Source organism: Mastomys coucha, unplaced genomic scaffold (genome assembly GCF_008632895.1).
Source record: "Mastomys coucha isolate ucsf_1 unplaced genomic scaffold, UCSF_Mcou_1 pScaffold5, whole genome shotgun sequence".
Classification (NCBI taxonomy): domain Eukaryota; kingdom Metazoa; phylum Chordata; class Mammalia; order Rodentia; family Muridae; genus Mastomys; species Mastomys coucha.
This window is the reverse complement of record NW_022196911.1, coordinates 38,138,008-38,159,859: the sequence shown is the minus strand read 5'-3', so window position 1 is coordinate 38,159,859 and position 21,852 is coordinate 38,138,008. Positions and strand designations below refer to the sequence as shown.

Sequence of the window (21,852 nt, the reverse complement as noted above, 5' to 3'; positions counted from 1 at the left end):
TCTGTACACCAGGCTGGCCTTGAACTTGGAAATCCGCCTGCCTCTGCCTCCCAAGTGCTGGGATTAAAGGCGTGCGCCACCACTGCCCGCTTCTACACACCTAAGTATAGGAATTATGGTCATGTTTCACCACACCTAAGTCCCTAAAGATTTTTAAAAAATATTTAATTATGTGTATGCTTGTGTATTTTGGATTTTAGTTAGATGTGTGTTTGTGCAAGTGAGTGCAGTGTCCCTAGAGGCCAGAAGAAGGCATTGGAGTTCCAGGCAGTTATGAGTACCTAATATGGGTGCTGGGAATAGAGACTGCGTCATCTGCAAGTATTCAAGCACCGCCATCTGCCATCTTCCCATCCTATTCTTGGGCTATCATTGAAACCTTTTTCTTTTTTTTTAAATAAAGTGCTTATTTAGATCTTAAAAAAGTATTTGTTGAATTTTCATTTCTAGGTGGCTTTTCTGGCATGTAATCAAATTTTCTTGTAAGCGTCTCACTTATTTTCTCAGCCATAACATGAGAAGTGGGGACAGGCATATCACCAAACAATTCTTCATGCAGCCACTTAGCTATTTAATTGTTAATGGACTTAATCATGTTTTAAAAATTGACCCAATTTTCTAACATTCTTTCAATGCCTGGTTTTTAAACTATTTGCATGGTTTTTTTTTTTTTTTTTTTTTTTTTTTTTTTTTTTTTTTTTTGCTACTATAACCAGTTAACTTAGAAAAGTATGTTTAATTCAATCTATCTTTCCTTCTATTTGAGTATGTTTTCTTAGATACGTTCTAGCAAGAGGAATCATTGGCTTGAAGAAAGTGAACGTGTTTCAGGATCTTATTTGTTTTTTAGATACTTTTTTCCTTCTACATCTCAGTAATTTACTGAATAAAGCCAAAGAAGGATTCAGACAATTTTGGCTGAATGTTGGTTTTCTTATTTTCATTATTGGATACATAAGAGGGGAGCTAAACAATTACTTTTAAAGATGGTGTTTGTATTACCAGCCTAGCCATGAGAGTCCCCTAACAGAATGCCCTGCAGTGACTCGGCAGAAAAGAAGCTGCTACATACTTGAATTTCTGGTAAGGCAGAAATTCCATAGAATTTCTGAATTCTATGGAATTCAGAATAGAATTCTGAATATAGAATATAGAATTGCCAGAGAGTTCCATAAATTCGGGGAGTTCTGATCTTGTGGCAGGAGTTTCTAATGGCAAACAATCCATATAAGAGTACCCCTTGTCTCATTCTTCAATAAAAATGCTTATTTCAAAGAGTTCGTATTTCCTTTGACTTCTGGAAAGTTTTTGGGCATGCTCACAGATGTTTACCCCAGTCTCAAAGTGTCAGGAGTAGAACCATCAGTTACTACAACTCTTTCTGGGAAAAGACCTAGGTCAGAGAAGGAAATGGGTTTTTGGATTCAGCTAACTAAGGTCTTGGGTATCTTGTGACAAGACACTAGCCTGGGGTCTTAACCTTTTTAGTCCCAGCCTGTCCAAACATAGCTTTGGGCAAGCCCCCCCCCCCCATCTCTCTCTGTCTTGAGTCCTCTAGTATAGAACACTGGCCTATCATTTGCTCCCATCCCAGAGGTCACGTATGCAGCTTCTCTCCTAGTATGAAGCTAAAACAAATGTCCAGGATTTCTCTTCATCTTTTGCTTATGATATTATTATATAAATAAAGTATGTGGTTACTATTCTTTTTAGGTCTCCCTCTCCACTCAGCTATATACTGTTTGAGTTTAGGAGTGTGCTAATCTCCCTCATGTTTCCAGGACCTAGTTATATCTACAATGTAATAACTGTTTAGCAAATACCCATTGAAAGAGAATATGAGATTTCTACTAGAAAATTTCTTTCTCTAATGCCAATAAATTATTTCCTGCTAGTTCTTTGTGTACTAGAAGTTGATAGTTCACATTTTTATGTTTTCTTTAGTCTTTCACATTTTTATAAACTTTCCAAACACAAGAGTTCACTTCTTAATTTTTCCAATCACTGTGTGGTTCTGTAGGCATTGTTATAACTAATATGATGGCTTGGAAGTGAAATATGCAATGAATATTTGTAGAATGAATGTGTTTTCTGCATGAGATGAATTATAATCACAACATCAGGTCAAATAGGCCTAGGGTCTTTTTGAGCTTTGAAAAGTTGTGTTTTGCTTTCTCAAGCATGCTAGCTAGCTGAAAATTAATCTCAGCCTTCCTTTGTACTTATATTGATTGGTTATCCAGAGAGAAAAACCCTGTGGACTTCACATAATCTAAATTCATTAGGAATTGAGCCAAATTTCAATACATGAAACTCTGAGCTGGGGTTTTCTTTTTGGCACAGAGATCTCTTTAATCCTTATCTGCAGTGCAGATTTCCTTCCAACATTCTGTAGCTGATGGTTTCAGAGGAACCATGAGAATACTGTAGGTGTTAGTACTAGATGGACCTCAACTCTATTGTTCTAGATCATCTGACAAGCTCCTTTCTATCTTTATGTATGCATACATATACACACACACACACACACACACACACACACATACACCCCACAGGACAGAATAGTACAATGGCTAAAAGTAGATCTTGATATTGGATCAATTTTGTTTAAATTTCATCTCTGTTACTTAAGCACTATGAGATATTAGATTGTACTTAATGTCAGCTTTCAAAAGATAGTAAGAAATCTCAAACCCAGTATTTTCCTTTGAGAGAATTAAACTATAGAAATGTCCTCTAACCTGAACACCTTAGTGAGACTTTCATGCATATGCTACCTATAGTATATACTTAACTAAATGTTCATTACTAAAAAAATGAGTAAATGATAGTTTACCCATTTGTTGGAATACTAGACAAATATTCAAAAGAACAGGGAAGGTACGAACACTGTTGAGGGAATATATTGAACACAGCACTGAGTAAGAATTCAACTTATAGGAATGATGCACAGTGAGATTCATATTTATTTCCAAGGTCAGTTGGATCATCATGAACAGAGAGAACAAATGTGTTCATACACATATACAGGGGACAAGGACATTGACTTTCAATTTTATTATTTACTATTTTGTTTTTAGAATATAGAAAATGATACTATTTTCCACACTTCATGACAAGAAGCCAGAAAAGCTAGGGGCCCACTTCTAAGGAAAACACTCCAGTGGGAAGAAAACAGAAAATTAAACTCCTGGAACAGAGCACAGTCATGCTTGCTGTCCTTACACAAGGCATGGAAAAATGACCCAGTCCTGTCACAGAGAGTGTAAGGAGAAACAAGAGCCATTTGTAACAGTTGTCTCATGGGCAGGAGATGCCATTTCCAAGCTGAAGCAAGCCCTCTATTTTCTAGCTCTTTACTAAGAACGTTCACCAAGTATACAGGGATAATATAGCAAATACTGAGATGCAGCAGGAGACCTGGGAGGGGGTTTTGCATGCTATGGGGCCATCACTAAATGGCCATACTAAATGTTCATTATCTCTCTGTTGAAAGCTAGGTAGCAGGCTAACATGGGAGATTGATTTTTACATGGCACAAAAGTATTTATACCTCAGTGGCATATTCCTGTTTAGTAAAGAAGAGAGAGGAAATGTCTCTCACATTTTAGAAAGCTGGAGGCTGGGCTGTAGACTGCAGAAAAAGCTTGAGACAATTGCTACTCTCTGAAACTGATGGAAGCAAGGCCCACCTTGCCTTCAAATCATTTGATGTGAAGGTTGAATTTATTAACCTGTTGTAGCAAATCCTGAATCCACCTCAACTAAAGGTTAGATGATAGATCCACATGCATTTCCACATCAGTGAACTGAAGAGGAAGGAATACTTTCCTTTGATGGAGTCAATATTCACCTAATTCTCTTTGTGTGTGTGTGTGTGTGTGTGTGTGTGTGTGTGTGTGTGTGTGTGTGTGTGTATTTGACATGTAATATATATTATGAGTCAGGGAAATATGACTAAGAACCAAAGGGGGAAATCTCCATTTTGAATACTAGGAAGTGAAAAGTTAAAGGCACAGAAAAATCTACTTAATGAAATACTTATAGAAAATTACTTCAATCTTGGGAAATCCTTGTGCAGGATCCTCATATGACTCTCGATAAACATAACCAGAAAAAAAGATCCTTACCTTAACACAATATTATTAAGATGCCCAAATTCCAAGATACATGCAAGGGAAAAGTATAAACTCAAGGTGAGCCAAAGCACTAAAGGTAAGCCTATTGAATGACTTAGGAACAGATAGTTTCCAGTCACCTGAGAGAGTAAAGCAATGATAGACCAAAGAAATGATTCTACCCAACGCAGATGGAAAGTTACTTACAGAAGAATGAGCTACACCAGAGATGGCTTGAATAAGAATGGTCCCTGTAGGCTCATCTATTTGAATGCTTAGTCACCAGGGAGTGGAACTCTTTGAAGGACTGAAAGGGTTTGGAAGCATGGCCTTGTTGGAGGAAGTATGTCACTGGGGTGAGCCTTGAGGTTTCAAAAGCTCAGAAGGGAGCTCTCAGCTACTGCTCCAATGCTTGCATGCACGTAGCTAGGTTTCCTGCTGTGAAGATAATGGACTGAACTCTGAAACTGTAAGCAAGCTTCCAATTAAATGTTCTCTTTCAGAAGAGAAGCCTTGGTCATGGTGTCTCTTCACAGAAATAGAACAGTGACTAAGACAAAGCCAAAGACTCTCTCTTTGCCAGCAATTGTTAACTGGTTATATATTCTTGGGGAATGGAGAGACTACATCCGTCTTCGGAGCCCTCTAGCCTTTCCATGTGGGAATATTAGTAGGGCTAATATTGAGAGGATCTTGTCAGCATGACCATAAGTGCTCTGGATGAAGATGACAATGATTATGTCTAATGCAAAGAAAACAGCCACAAAGAACAAGAATCTAAAACTTCCAGAAAACCCTAGAGAGGAAACACGTAAGACATTGACACAGGCAACAATTCTCTAAATAACTCTCTACAAAGAAACCACATAGAAAACAAGAACGAACAGCTGGCAAGCAAGAATACAACTGTTGGAGTTTGCTTTCTCTTGCTGTGGTAAATACCATGACCAAAGCAACCTGAGGAGGAAAGGGCTTTATACTTACAGGCTACTATCCATCATCAAAAGAAACCAAGGCAGGAACTAAAGCACAAGCTTGAAATGGAAACTACTTACTGGTTACTCCCTCTAGCTTGCTCAGCTAGTACTTTTATTATTCATACTCATCTGCCCAGGGGTGGAACTGCCCACATTAGCTCTTCTGTGTCATTGACCTATTAAGAAAATACCCCTGTTGAGGTTTGGTCTATTGCTATGTATCACAATGCTAAATACTGACCCCCAACATTAAGTATTCCCCACGAAGAAATCCTTAGGAGATCCTCATGTATACCCAATGATGCGCTGTAACCTTCCTCTAGTTTTAAATTATTGGTTGAATAAAGATGCCTACAGCCTATAGCTGGGCAGAAGAGAGGTAGGCAAGGCTTTGGTGGTCAGGCTTGGGGTCTGAGGCAGAGAGTGTGAGAAAAAGAGAATGAGAGAAGAAGGAGTAAGAAGATGCCATGGGGAAGGTAGATATTGAGAGAATGGCCATGAGGGCTGGCCAATTGGAGTAGGAGCAGCCCAGGTGGAACATGGCAAGTGATATCTCAGGGTTATTGACAGGGAAATAAACAAAATAGCAGAGGGTTGGCATCTGCCTAGCTCTAGTGCTTTTAAGCTTATTATAAATATAAAAATTTTATGTCTTTTATTTGGGAACTAAATAATCTAAGGTGGGGTAGATTAATAGGTAAACTACCTATTAATTTTAACTACAAGAGCCCCCCAAACATGGTCACAAACCCATCTGATCTGGCAAGTTTTCCAGTTGAGGTTACATCTTCCCAGGTAACTCTAGGTTAGTGTCAGTTGATGCTAACCATGGCATCATTCGGAAAAAGCATTTGCATAGGAAAAGAAACCCAGAGTAAAGACCAATGTACTAAAATGATCTGTCTGCCATTCATTTAGCACCAAGGAAGCCTAAAACCTTTTAACATAAAAACAAGTAATTAAGTGAGAAAATAATCAGAATACATTGTCTCCAAAGGAAAAATACAAACATCCAGGCATATTAAAAAACAGTAGGTTTTGCAAATGGAGAAATATGCAAATCAAAACTACAACACAACATCTCATTCTGGTTAGAATAGCTAATATAAAAATGGTAAAAGTTAACAAATACAACCATAGAGAAATAGGAACTTCCATACACTGCCATAAGGAATGGAAAGTAATATAGTCATTATAAAGAACAGTAATGTCATTCTTTAAGACACTGGAAATAGGTCTGCTGCAAAATCCAGTTATCCTGTCTTTTGATGCATAGCCACATACATTTGGCAAGTCAGCATACAAAAGAGCTCTCTGCATGCACATGGCTTTTGTAGCACTATATATAATAGTTAAGGTATCAACCTACCTCCCCACAAATAGATGAATGGGAGAAGAAAGCAGGCTATATATAGTAAAGTACTACTTAGCCTAAAGAATGAAATCTTGTCTCTATCCACAGGCTTGACTGGTCACCCTCTCTTCTCAGGAGTCATGGGTAAGGATAAACTTAGGTCATCCATAGACAGTAGTGTGAGGCTGAAGACATACCACCACACTTTCAATCAAAAAGTCCTCTCCTCTTCCAAATTCCAATATTTGCCTGACAAAGTATTATCATGTTTGAGTGATAAGCAAAAAGAATTCTGGGCGTGACTTAGGAGACTTGATGTTCATGTAGAGATTTTTCTTCCTGTGTTTGGAAGTATATTAGGTCCTGTACAGGTCTCTGTTACTTTTTGGGTAGGTAGATATGATGTTTGGCTCAATCATTCTAGTTTCCTGAAGATTGTTCAATTCTTAGCAGAAATAAACCCATATGAATTCAGGTCAAGGGCACAAGTTATGACAGAGAATATAAAGCTAATTGGTTTTCTAATTCTAATTTTATTTTATTTTTTGTGGTATATAAAATACATTTGATACTGAAAGTACAATCTTTAATGTGAAGTTTAACAGCTTCAGTGATGAGTATTAATTCTAGCTGTATATAAGTTCAATAAGTTCTATATAGACCCCGGATATGGATGATTTTGGTATGTGGTACTTTTATTTGCAAGTCATTTTCTGTTTTTTAATTGAAAATAGATTCTTCTCACATACAATATTTTTAATAATAAAGCTTATTAAAAATAAGGTCAATGTAGTGATGAAAGAAATAAAGAAAAATATGAGAGAGAATTATGTGTTTTCATGAAATTTCTCATGTTTTGTATTACCTGATCCTTAAACCTAGTCCTGACTTGTCATCCTGCAGAAAGGAAATGTAAACCAAGTCAATGATTCATGACTTTTCAGTAAAAAACAATTAAGTTCCTTAGAAACAATGGATTATTTCTCTATTTTTCTAGCTTCCACAGATTCCTGCCTGTGATGGACTTGCTGCAATTAAGTGAAATATTTGTGGAATGCCTGCCATAAACTGGTTATTTACTGAGGAGAACAAAATGAGGTCACATGGTTATTCCTGTTTCTCTTTACTCCTTTACATTGTACTTTCAGAGTGACCTTTGCAAAGCTCTGATCTCACAAAAGTATCTTAACTCTCTGCCTTCTCTTCTTTGCTAATTGAATGACACCCTCTGAGGATCATTTGCAACATCTCATTGCTTCTGCCCTTAACATATCAAGAGAGAAAAATCATTTCCCTCCACCAGATTCCCAAGACACTCAGGGCTTCCTATATTTACTTCTGACTAGCAATATCCTTCAAGACTAAGATTAAATGCTGTGTGTTCCCAGGACCTTCCCTTCAGTATCGATCTCTAGCCACCAGATGTGCCTTCTTTTCCCATAATCTGTGCTTCCGTTGTTTCTTGTAACTCCCTGAACTATGAGCCTGTGCCAATGGGTTCTCCTCCCATTGTGTAAAAGCAGAAGATCCCTGTGATCAAACTGAAAGTGTGTTGAGAGTTTTGCAAAAATCATTGTTTGGTTTCTAAGTATAGGAAATAATACTCTTGTCACACTTCCAGGGGACCAAAAGTATCCCATTGCTGGGGACCTTCCTGGCATCAAGTACTAAGGTACCGGACAAGGCCAAAGACTGACGACCTCTGCACTTATAACTCTCTTACTATTTTAGGGGCCAGAAGCTGATGGCCTCTGCAAGCTTAACTGTCTCTTAATAATTTTTTGTGCTAATAAAGCGCAGGCTCCTTTTCTCTTACTATGTTGTGTTAATAAGTGCTTGTTTCTTACTATTCTGTGGCTAAATGCTGCTGGTTTCTGGTAATAAACTGCTGGCAGCAGCAGGGAATTAAGAAAAAAAGTTTAATTGCTAGGGTTCTTTTCTCTCTGGCTCTAGGACCTCTCCCCTAGTCAGCAAGATGTCTGGAGCTCATTAACTTTTCATGAACCAGAGGGGGGAAAAAGGAAAAGAAAGAAATAATTTACACTGAAAACACACACAGACATACACATACTCTCTGTCTCTGTCTCTGTCTCTCTCTCTCTCTCACACACACACACACACATGTATATGTATATATACATTTGATACATGGAGCTGAGCCCCAAATACCACACCACATATCCATTTAGTTGGATGGGGCAGAGCCTCCCATGTCACCACTTTATGTCTTCTCTCTGGCCTTTTTATACCTTCATAAATAAAAATTCTTTAGAATGCTACACAAAAGGAGAGTTACAGAAGAATGTCAACAATAAGTTCAAAGCAGTGTTTCATTCTATATGCTCATTATAAGTTCAAAGCAACAACTTCACACACACACACACACACACACACACACACACACACACATTCTGGTTGGGTCTGATCACCTATCTCAACAAGTCCATAGGTGTTCATGCACACTTATACATACACCTACACATGTCTATATGTATGTACATACATTTAGATGAATAGATAGCCTTGCTTTATCATAGTGTGCACCTGTGACTTCATCCTTGGATCTGACCCAGATTGAAAGTTTTTCCTTGATCACAAATGTGTCCTAAGACTATTTTTCCTCTTAGTGTAATTGTGACGGCTCATCATATTCGTTCTTATGCAGCCTTTACTTACTAGTCTATGAGGAGGGGGCATACTCTGTTCTGGATTCTAACTTTATTACAGCTTTCTGGCAAAATGACTAAAATTATCTCCTTCAAATTTCTTCTTAAAATTATTTGAATCAAGTCAGGAATTCTATAAAGTCATTAATTCATCTAAACAGCATTAATTCATGAAAGTTCATATTCATGTTGATCTGCAGGAAATTTGGCCAAAAGCATGGGGTGATAGTTAGGCTATGTAAAAGTGACAAGAAAAGCTTATCAGCAGCAAGAAGCAATCCCGGGATGAAGTCTCTAAGGACCCTGCATTGTTAGAACTCGTCCACTATAGGCCATGCAAAATGGTGGGCCATCTCCAGAAAAACTCACATTCAAGGCCTTTAGCCTCTGCTAGATGGCTTCTGACATCCAATCTCATCACTCAGGTCTCCATTGTTTTCTATCAGTGTTGGTTATGCTCTTTCAAGGCTGCAAAGTATCTTAGTGTTCTAAGAAAGTGTGTGTGTATGTGTGTGTGTGTGTGTGTGTGTGTGTGTGTATTCTCTTTTCTCAACTAAGAAGGTTTTACAAGGAAGCGTTTAAAAGGCCAGTGACTGTAGACATATGTGGGCTGTGTCTTTACCTATTGTGAATAGCTTGATATAAAACAGATGCTTTTAGATGATTCTTCACAAGACCATACATGCCTTGAGAGGGTTATATTTTACTCTTCTCCCTGTCCTGTAAGTCACTGGCATAGTGCTACTCTATTGTCGTAGCAAAACCTTGTGAAATGTCTGTTGAGGTAATGTGTGAAGGGCAAAAGCATATTACAGTTTCTTTTCCTAAAATATGTCATTGTTTTGAAACATAGCTGAGCTTCTAAAGTATGATTTATTCTCTCAGTGAAATTATAGTAAATGTAACAGTTTTTTTCTTGCCCTTCATTAAAATATAATTTGTTGTTAGTGATACTCTCTCAAGTTAATCACCTCTAGCACAGAAGCCATCCTACAGAAAACATAGACATTGCCTTCAGAGGAGGAAGGTAAATGGGTATAATTTGTTACTTTAAAAATAAATATCCACTAATCTGCTTCATGCTTTAGTCTCAGAGAACTGTTTTTGAGTTATTTCCCCATGATTAGTCTCATTCTTGCCTGGAGGACATTCTTGTACTTCCTATTAGTTTACTAGACTGGATTAAGTATTCCTGCTCATAAAGGCGTTTAATGTCTCAAACATGTGCTCAAGGTTATCAGAGCCACCTTCTTCCACATCAGGATTTGGTGACGCACACTCAGATTGTGGGCACAATCAGAAACTGAGTTCTCTCACTCAGCCTCGTGTTAGAGTTACAGGATTATGTCAAGATTTAAGGACAACTTTGGCTGTCTTTCTAAAAGAGACTGGCATGGATTTTAAAGCCGTGGGTTTCTAAAGAATACTTTATTAGTTCATAATACATTTTTCTGCTTTCTGTAGCATCCATTCAGAAAATTGCATGGGACAGTTGGTACGAGATATTCTTTCTAGAGTTTTAAAAATAATATTTGAAAATTTTTTCTTATATACTATTCCTTGACCAAAGTTTCCCCTTCCTCCCATCCCTCCAGTCTTTTTCCCCTTCATCCTCTCTCTCCCAGATCTCCTCATACCTACCCCCTCTCCCAGATCTCCCCTACTCCTCTCTCTCCCAGATCTTCCCTGTTTCCCCTACCCCCAGATTTCCCCATCTTCCCTTAGAAAATGGCAGGCATCCTAGACACATCAACCAAACATGGCATAACAAACTGTAAGACTAGGTAGGTACCATGACATCAAGGCAGGACAAGGCAACCAAGTAGCAGGAAATAGGTCTCAGAAATAGGCAAAAGGGTTTCTCAGAAAATTGGAAATCTACCTATGTCAATGTCTTGGGCCTGCCCTCCTGGGTCATGACACTCCTTTGGCATGTAGCCAAAGGACACTTCATTCTATTACATCCTATCACTTACTCAACTATGTTCATATCATTTTACTCATGATAGCCAGGAACTAGAAACAACCTAGATGTTCCTCTACCAAGGAATGGATTAAAAAAAAAAAAGTGTACATTTACATGACAGCATTATGCACTTGTTAAAAACAATGACATCATATCATGATTGGAATTTTCTTACATTTGATATGTTATTCATGGGTGTAGAATTTACCCTTATCCTTGTTCTTGTTATAGTAATCCAGGAAATGTAAGCAATCAGGCCTAAACATATCAACAGAATGAGGTATGGAAACAGCTCTTAAGTTATAAAGTAGAAGTGAGGAGAATCTCAATAGGTAAACCTTCATCTGTCAGGCAAGCTCCACCACCTTCACTTTCATGGCTAAGTACCACTCCAAGTCTGCTCTGAGACCCTCACAGCATTCAACTGAGACTTTTAACATTTAGAATTGTAGTAAAACAAGCGCTTTAGTGATGCCAAAGAAACAATTTTTTTTTAAAGAATGTGTTTTTAATAAATGGTACTAGTCTGTTGGGTAATAAGTTTTAAAGAACATTATTTTAAAATAGATTCAACTTATTTTTATGTGTAAAAGAAACTAAATTAATATTCAAAATATGCATAAAAATCTTTGCCAGCAAAAAAAAAATTAAAAAAAAATCTTTGCCAGCATCAGGAGGAAATATGGGTAAAATTTCTCTAATTTGGACCTATGAAGTAATTATAACTAAAAGTCTAGATATGAAAACAGTAATAAATTCACTATATGTGGCAAATCACTTTGAGACGAGTCAAAAGACCAACTGCAAATGAAAAGTATTCCTAACATACCACAGAAAAAGATGAGTGTCCTTAACATATAAAAAACCTAACACTAGTAGGAGAAATAAATGATAATACTGTTGACAAATAGACAGAGAGAATAAATACAAAATTTATAAAATGATAAAGACATGGGTCTTGATTTATGTGAAAGGGCAAACAACTTCACTTACAGTGAGACAAATGCTAGCTACAACTCATTGAGATGTTATTTCTCATTGTTCAGACTGACAAAATTTCAAAGATCGACAATACAGTTTGCTCAGTGGGCTGTGGGGAAATAGGCTTCTATAGGCACTGCTAGGAAGAATACAAAATAAAAGAATACACAGTCTTTACTGAGGGAACTTTGGACATCAGCTACTTAAAAACAAAAATGTGTTTGTGTTTGTATGTGTGTGTGTGTGTGTGTTTATAACATACACACATGGAAGTCAGATAACAATTTTAGGACTTGATTCTCTCCATCAACTATAAATTCTGAGAGTTGAATTCATACCATCAGGCTTGGGGTAAACTCCTTTACTCACTTAGCCATATCATTGGCCTGACACTAATGACTACAGTAAAATATCTCTCTCAACCCAGCAATCCCAGTTCTAGGAATTTATACTGAAGACACAATCTCAATAGGGAGACAAGTCACCATTCTACTCATTCCAATGGCACCAGTAGAAACTTCTGGAACATGTGAGCATAGGATACTAGCTGAATAAATGATAGGACATGCATTCATTAATCTATCCATTCATTACCTAGCTGTCAGTAAACAGGGCAAATGGTTCAGTAGAGTGATCTTTGAAAATTATTAAATGAAAAGAAAAAAGAAGCTTTTTTTTTTTTTTTTTTTTTTTTTTTTTTTTTTTAACCAAGTTCTCACATATGGCTTTGTGGAAAAGGTCGAAGGAGTAAGGAGAAAATACATAAATATTTACTTATGTTTATAGCCAGAAAGAGAGGAAGAAGAAGACATAGAAGTACTTTGGCTAGTGGCATATGGTAGGAACAACGGAGAAGAGTGCTTCAGGCCCCTGTGACACTTTTCTGTGTATACTTTGTGTATAAGTTTTGATCTGGAGAAGTGTGTCAACTCTCTGCAACCCAGCAAAGGAAGAAAACATAAGACCACCAGCATCAGATAGAGGTTATATGGACATATTTACTTATATATAAATCATCAAATTATATGCTCAAAATTAGTTCTCAGTTTGTATGTGAGATAAATAAAATGTTATATAAAGCCAATGATTCTGAACAATAAATGTAATGAATCTCACATTAGATGTTGAACTCTCTTTGAAATGGAAGCCAAACTAAATTCAGTGTTCCTACATACCCAAATAGGATATATTCTAAGACTCTATATGGAAATATAGTAATGAATACTGTATATATTCTACTTTACCTATGCATTCATTATATAGTATAATTTATAAATTATGTACTATATAAAAAAAGAAAAGAAAATAAGAGGATAGATCCACCTTACTCCAAGAGTTCTGCTGTAAGAATACTATGGCCATAGAGATAACATATTAAGTTTTATGGACCTAGGATTATAATTTAAAAAAAATTTTCGAAATCTAGTAACAGGAAGTCAGTTCAAATGCTATATATTTGGCATATCAAAGTAAAAGACTAACCAAAAAAATGGGATTGGAGACATGTTTTAAGACCTGTACAGTGGCCTCCAAATATCCCATTGGGAAACCAGGGAGGCTAGGGTTGTAGCTAAGGAGTACAGTTATATGCTTAGCATGTGAAAGGCCCTGGGTTTGGTGCCAGACATCAAGCAAATAAACAAATAAGCAGAAGACATGCCAAAAAAATCAATAACAAAGTCAAATAATTATAACATTATGCTTTATAAAGTTTATTTAAGATTTATTGATTATTTCTGAAATTTTCTATATAATATTTTTGGATTGCAGTCAAATGATATGATTATGGGAAGGTAAAATGACAGATAAGAGACTACTGTTATTCTTTTCTCTTCCTTCAGCACAATATTCACTAGTATGCAATTATGAGTTTATGTTTCCACATCTGTGGCTACATTGGGAAATTTGGAAGGACATAGACATTACCTTATTTGTTGCTAATTCCATAATGAATCAAACATGATATATGGAAGGTATCTAATTCTTGCTTAAATAAAAAAGAGGCAGGAGGGGTCTAGAAAGATGACTACTAGTAATAGTGGTTACTGCTCTTGAAAAGAATCAGAGTTCAGTTCCTAGAACACATATTAAGTAGCTCACAGATACCTGCAACTCAAGTTTCAGGAGTATCTGACACCATTCTCGGGTCTCCACGGGCACTTGCACTACTCATAAGTACACTCTTCACTCTCTTTCTCTTCCTCTCTCTTCTTTTCTCTCTCTTTCTCTCTCTTACACATACACCAAGTGAGGGGGGTATGTAATTAAAACATAAAATAAACTTTACAAAATATTTAAAGGAGTACTAAAATAGACTCTGGCCTACATATGCTTCTTTTCTCCCACCTTATTCAAATGCCTCAGAAATACAATTTTTATCCCATGTCTAGGTTCTTCTTTGAAAGATCCTCATTAGTTTATATTTATTTATAACCCAACTGCCAAAGTAGTACATTTGTACAGGGAAGAGAACACAAACATATATAAAACAATGATTTTTCTTTAATATATATATTTCATAGAATTCCAACATTACTCAGTGTACAATCCATGAGCCAGTGTCAGCAGGTGAAATCTACAGAAGCTGAAACTACTTTGAGTTTGACTTGTTTTTATTTTTCTATGTCCTTGATGTGCATCATTAAATTATCTCTTTGCATTCTATGAGTTTTTTCTTTTAGGTAAATATTCGGAGCTATAAACTTTCACTTTACACAGGCAAATCCAAATTAATAGGCAGAGGGATAATAAAGAACAGTTAGAGATTAATTAAGAAGGGACTAAAAGAAGTACTGCAAAGAACAAATAAAACATAATTTGTTCTTGGAACAAGGTAAGTAAGATTGAGAAGTCTTTGTTTAGACTAACCAAGATAAAAGACCACAAATTCATAAAATTAGAGGTGAAAGGGGGACATTATAGTTGATACTAATGAAATTTAGAAGATCGTTAGGTAATATGAAAAGCTTACAGTATAATAAACTGGAAGTCTAGAAGAATCAGATAGATTTCTAGACACCTGGGACCTACTGAAGTTAAATCTACCCCATATGAATAACATAAACAGATCTATAATGAGTAGTAGAACCAAAGTATTAATAGTCTCAGTCAGAAAAGCCCAAGGGTAGATAGACTCCTTGCTGAATTCTACCAGTTCTTAATATGTCTATGAGTCTGATAAATCTCCCCAAGCTTCTTAAAGGAGAAAGGGAAGGAATGCTATCAAATTTGATTCATCAAGCAAGAATTACCTTGCTATCTAAGCTGTATAATAACACAACCATGAAGGAAAATTCTACCTCACTTTCCCTGACGACTATAAATGCTCAAGAAGACACACGTGCAAGCTGAACTGAACAACACATGAAAGAGATCATACAACATGGTCAATTTGATTACATTCTAGGAGTGAAAGAACAAGTCTACATATGTAACTCAGTACATAATTTGATGCAAGGACACAAATTACACAATTATCACAATGAAGTTCAAAAAGTATTTCTGACCAAGTTCAGGATCTTTCATGATAATATTTCCAGTGTGAGTAGGAAGGAGAGAAACACACATCAATATAATAGATGATACATATGACAAATATATAGGTAATATAAAGAATGAAGAAATAGCCGGGCAGTGATGGCGCACACCTTTAATCCCAGCACTTGGGAGGCAGAGGCAGGTGGATTTCTGGGTTCGAGGCCAGCCTGGTCTAGAGTGAGTTCCAGGACAGCCAGGGCTACACAGAGAAAGCCTGTCTCGAAACATCTTTACTCCCCCAAGAAAATGAAGAAATATTGAAAACATTTGCTGGGGATGCAATGAGGTTGTCTTTCTCTTCCTCATTCTTGAACAGAGTACGAGAACTGTTAGCTAGAGCAATTGAAGAAGGCATGCTTACAAGGAAGGAAAAGTCCAGATGGTCCCTCTATTTGTAGATGATATGACCCTGTACTCAAAGCCTGTTAAAGATGAGGCTAAGAAGATAGTTCAATTGATCAAGTACCAACATGTGGACCTGGGTTTGATTTTCAGAAGCCACATAAAACAGCTGGCTATGATGACATGATGGCATACAGCCGTGAAATTCCAGCACTGGGGTAGCACATGCTGGCAGATCATGGGGCCTGCTGGCCAGCCAGCTGAGCATATTTGTCTAGTTCCAGGCCATAAAGAGACCCCATTCTACTAGAAAAAGGAAGACAATATTCTGAAATGACACAAGAGATTGACTTCTGGCCTTTGCACATGTGTATAGATGTTCATGTATGCCTTCCCATGTATATACACATGTATGTGCGCACGTGCGCGCACACACACACACACACATACACACACACACACACACACACAAACACATACCCCCTTCTCCCCACAATTTAAAATTATGCTACAGAACTTTAGTAGCAAAACCAGCATGCTACTAGTACAAATCAGACATGCAGATTAATGGAATTGAAATTCCAGAAATAAACCTATACTGATGCTACCACCTAATTTCTGACAAATTAAACAAACAAACAAACAAACAAATCAACCATACATTAGAGAAAACAACCTCTTTGAATAAATGGTATTGGGAAAAATCAATTATCCATGCATAGCACAATGAAACTAGGTTCACATCTCTGACCTTGCACAAAAATCTATTCAAAATAGATCAAAAGACATTCGTGTAAGACATGAAACTTTGAAACTGCTAGAGAAAACCAAAGATACTGATATAACTTTAAGATATAAGTATAGAAAAAAGCTTTCAGGAAAATACTTCCAAGTCCAAGAAATAATACCAAGCATTGGCCAATAGGATTTTATGAAATTAAGAGAAACTTTTGTACAACACAGAATACAATAAATAGCATGTAGAGGCATCTCACAGAATGAAAGAAAAATATATGGCAGCCATGCTTCTGACTAGATTTTATATATAAACATGTATATGTATGCATTTTTAAAAGAGCATACATGGGTTGGTCCATGGCCCCTGACACATATGTAGCAGAGGACTGCCTTGTCTGGGTTCAGTGGGAGAGGACACACCTAATCCTGTAGAGGCTTGATTCCTGAGGGAAGGGGACTGATTGGGGGGGTAGGGGTGTAAAATAGGGATGGGTTGGTAGATGAGAGTGGTGGTTGGGTGGTTGGTGGGAGGCAGGAATGGGAGGGTGGGGGTTGGGGAGGTGAGAGGAAAGGGTGAACATCTTCTCTAAGGCCAAGGGGAGGGTGAATGGGATGAAGAACTCTGGGAAGGAGGACAGGGAAGGGGGGCAACATTTGGAATATAAATAAATAAATAAAATAATTTAATAGTAAAAAATAGGTAAAATCTCATACAAAATTTAAAAAAAGGATTTTAGTTTAAAATTGTGTATGTATGTGTATATTCATGGAGGTCAGAAGAGGGCAGCAGTTGTGGGAAGCAGAATACGGGCTGCTGGGAGCTCCCTGGCATGGGTAATCACGTAACACAAGACAGAGAACAATGATCTAAATCCTAAAGATAAAGTATTGAGAGCCAAACTCTCTGGGTTCTAATTTTGGCTCCACCTCTTCCTTCCACATCATGATGGATAAGCTGGTTAATCTGCATGGTCATACCACATAGCTAAATGATAAATGTAAATGACTCTCTATAGGCATTGGACTAGTGTTGGCAGATAGTAAGAACTCAGTGCATACTATATAGTCTGATGATTTCCAACATGATTACTTTAATTCTTAGAACAACTAGTGAAGTCGTAACATTGCATTCTTAGATTACAGATAAGGAGACTAGAGCACATGGGCAAAGGATTTTAACCCTTGCCTTATACTAGGATTTTCAGTTAAATGTCTACTGAATCAAGTGGAATAGTTCCAACAGAAGGCTGAGCCTCTTTGATAGACAGTTACATGAAAGTCAATGCACAACTTTATATTCTGATTAGGGGACTATTTTCATTATTATTTTCTCATTCATGTTTTAGGTATCTGGTTTAGCAATCATGCCATAAGCAATAAATAAGCTGATAAGTACAGTCTCTGACATCATAGCATGACAATGTTAGTATACTCCCTTAGGCATGGCTTTACACTCCCAAGGGCCCCATATCCCAGCATACTTGCCATGGCATGTGGTGAGGGGAACTTGGCATGTGCTGAGGAGATTTCATTCTGTCCAACTGGGTTTCTATTTTGTACAAGACCAAAGAAACATGGTGTTCCATTTTTCCTTCTTAAATAGAGTAAGTAGTCAAGAAAGTCCCTAGAGAAGTAACAAGATCTGATTGAATTTTTCAGTTTTTTTTTTCTGTTATTCTATCAAGTTCACTTGACAGCAGAGGACAAACTGCCTTTCAAACGCTGTAAGTGAACGCATCAGTGATTCCGAAGGAAAAATGCAGGTTATTAAGTGGGAACAAGTCTCTCTGAATATATTTACACCAACTCAGGGAAACCATTGTCCTCAGGAACCTCTGTGACAATCTATTTTCTAGTCTTGGTAATGCTTTAAGTCTGACAGATGATAATAAAACACAGTGAAATTACCTTTGAGCTCTGAAATGTACATCAGTCTCCACATTCTTCATGTCTTGATTTTTTATTTTTCCCACACAGCCATCTATTTTCAATGTTGTTATTCCCAGGCACTTGAATTTGATATCAGGGGAATAGAGCTACTGGTACCAAAGTCATACTCATAGGGAATACAGAATTTATTGTCTGTATATTTGTACATTTGAATATTGTCTGTACCTTCGTATAATACACATGCACCAAAAGATATTAAGAATTAGCAGGACCCTGAACTTCATTGCTTTCTTCATTATCATTGGACAAATGAACAAATAAAATATACTCTGAAGATCATAAACTGGCTTTGAAAACAGGCTTGACATCAAGCCCAAGCCTAGTTGGGGAGCTAGTGTAAGTTGATGGCTGGTGGGGAGGAAGTAGTCAGTTTCCTTCAGGGATGTGGCTGCTGATAAGATGCTCATGTTCTTAGGTGGATGGTGCCACACCCATCTGCATATGAGCAGTACCAATTAGACTTAGTGAGTTATTAAAAAAAGAGGACAGAGGGTTATGGAAGAGGGAGGAGTCTTGGAAAAAAGGAGTGGATAGAATCAAAATAATAATTAAAGTACATTGTATACGTGTATGAAATTCTTAAAGAATACATTTTTAAAAGGCAGGTTTGAGGCCATGTGTATGTGGCAAGGTCGTAATGAATTCTGAGGCCTATAATATCCATGTTCCATGTCAGTCCTCCTCCTGCTTCTGTGATGGCAGTGCCACCATCACTTGAAAGATGAGAAAAAGTGGGACAATAAAATAACAGAAAGTTAGGGAGACAACTCCATTGATAAAGTGTTTACTGCTCAAGCATGAGGACCTGGGTTTGATCTCTGGAACCTATGTACAAAAACAGTCTTGGTGGTGAGTGCTTGCAATCCAAGCATTGTGGAGGCAGAGATAGATGGATGGGGGGGGGGGGGGGGGGGGGGGCGAGCTGGTCAGCTAACCTAGCATAATTGTGAATTCCAGGTCCCAGTGAAAGATCCTTGCTGAAATAACCAAACAATAAAAATGAACAGGAAGAATAAAGTAAATGGCTCCTGATAAGCTCCTGAGGTTTAGCCCTGGTCTTTAAGCACAAACACACATGTCCAAGCATACACACTTACACACACATACACATACACTCACAAACACAGAGAGAGAGACAGAGAGAGAGAAAGAGAGAGGGAGAGAGAGGGAAAGAGAGAGAGAGAGAAAATGTATCACACCACACAGATAACAAAAGGTTGGAATGGTGGAATGGTATCCACATAATGAGGCTTTCTTCAATGTCTCAGCCCCCTTTATCACTGGTACAGTATTTAATTGTCTTACTTTTTTACTGTATATGAGGAATGTAAGTACTTATAACAGATGAAATTTAAAATTACCCTCTAAGAGAGCCACAATGAGAACTTGAACAAGATTTCATTAAATTTCAGAAGCCCCTGCTTACTCCCTTAGGACACTAGATTTGTACCCCTCTCTGTCGTTAAGAGATTAGTCATAGTTATGGAGCCAATAGAAATTAATAACATCCAATGGTATTTCAGAATTGAACAAAGATGAGAGAGAATGTGTACTCTCTGATCTGGTATTCAGCTGTCACCCACTCACCATTGTCTCACCCAGGGTGTTCTGAGCACTGTCCTGGTGTCTGTCTTCACTTCGAGGACCACAGCAGTTCATAAAGTGGCAGGGTAGGTTTCTACATGGGGTCATTCTGAACTCAAGAGACCAGAAGTATCATCTGGAGCCTTGTTTAAAACAGACCTTGCATTACACTGAGTTTTAGTAGGTCTGGGTTAAGGGCCTGAGATGTTGCCCTTCTAACTGCTTCCTGAGTAATTTTTAAGTATCTGGATCAGAAACTACATTTGGGAAACCACTGTCCTAAGCTATACTTGGGAGTTGCAGGTTGCGAACGAGATATATATGTAAAAAGTTCCTCATCAAACTTGTTAGTGCGGTGTGGAGCTGGCAGTTTCACTGAATTGATCTAATAAGGCAAAAAAGTGATGTAGAAAAACAAACAAATATCTGAGGACAATGTAACTCCAGAACGCTTAGCTCTTTAGAACCAAATATCATTGAAAAAGAAATTAGTAATAATCAACAGACATAGACCTCCCAAGGTTCATATCACAACTTAAGACTATCTAATTAAGTTTTACCTTTAGGAGAGTGGGCAGATAAAACCAGTTCAGAAGGTGTGCCTGCATGAGTTTATATGAGTCACAACTGTTATTTCTTATCACATGGTAGGTGCTATGGAGTATAGTAGACACACATCGTAGACCCAACAACCCTGGGACTAGGGCCTCAGGCTCTGGCATTTTGTTTAAGTAGCCAGAACTCGTTTCCTTAGTTCTTAGTTTTAAAGTGGGCACCAAGCCCCCTGCCTTCTTCCAAGCACAACTTTTTTTTTTTTTTTTTTTTTTTTTTTAGAATGGCAGCCTTCTTTAGACAGATTTATTAAATCCATATGCCTCAAAAGATAATGCTCCAGTTAGCATAAGGAGAATATGGTTTGATTGTAAACTCAGCATGTGGGGTTCAACCTTCAGTGAAGGGCCTATTAATCCATGCATATGTGTCTTTCCCTGCCGCATGCTGCAAGAAAGATACTGGGAAACCTAAGAGATGCTGAATCTTTCAAGGTAGATATCCAGCATCACGAGGTTGTGAGCTGAAGAAATAAAATATCTGACACAGTTTTAAAAAGCCATCTATGGCAATGAAATGAGAAACTCAGTCGGTGTTATTAAGGGTAATTATAGTAACATGTAGAAAGAAAACAACATCTGTGGTTTGCCTGATTAATAGCTTAAGGTAACAGCTCATGTTTTAATGGAATAACACTCCACATGCACTCAGACTACATTTGCAAGCTCTGGAAACAGAGAGGCAGGGGAGAAGAAAGAAACAGGTGCCAGATCGATCGTGACTGGAAGTCACGCACCACTTTGACTCCCGTGGTCAGAATTATACAGCCAGTGTGGAGGGAAAGTGACGTCTCCATCCTTCCATTTCTGGAGAGGTAGGTTTTAGCTCCTCAGTCATTCCTTTTAAAATTAACCTTTCACCTTGTGGTTTAGAGATGCAGTTCTCACCATTTTAGTGGCACACCAAAGAAGACCTGGGTTGAAGATGATCACCAGAGAGACCTACCTATGTGTACAAAGCTTATCCTGGAGGACACAGCTAACACATTTTTCTTTTTTCTTTTCTTTTCTTTCTTTCTTTCTTTCTT

General features: G+C 37.5%; 1 protein-coding gene across 6 annotated transcripts in view; it reads right to left on the bottom strand.

The window, feature by feature from the left end:
• Window positions 1–21,852, bottom strand: part of Atp10b (ATPase phospholipid transporting 10B (putative)) — a 318,086-nt gene that overhangs the window by 220,426 nt on the left and 75,808 nt on the right. The gene's annotated exons all lie outside the window — the stretch shown is intronic.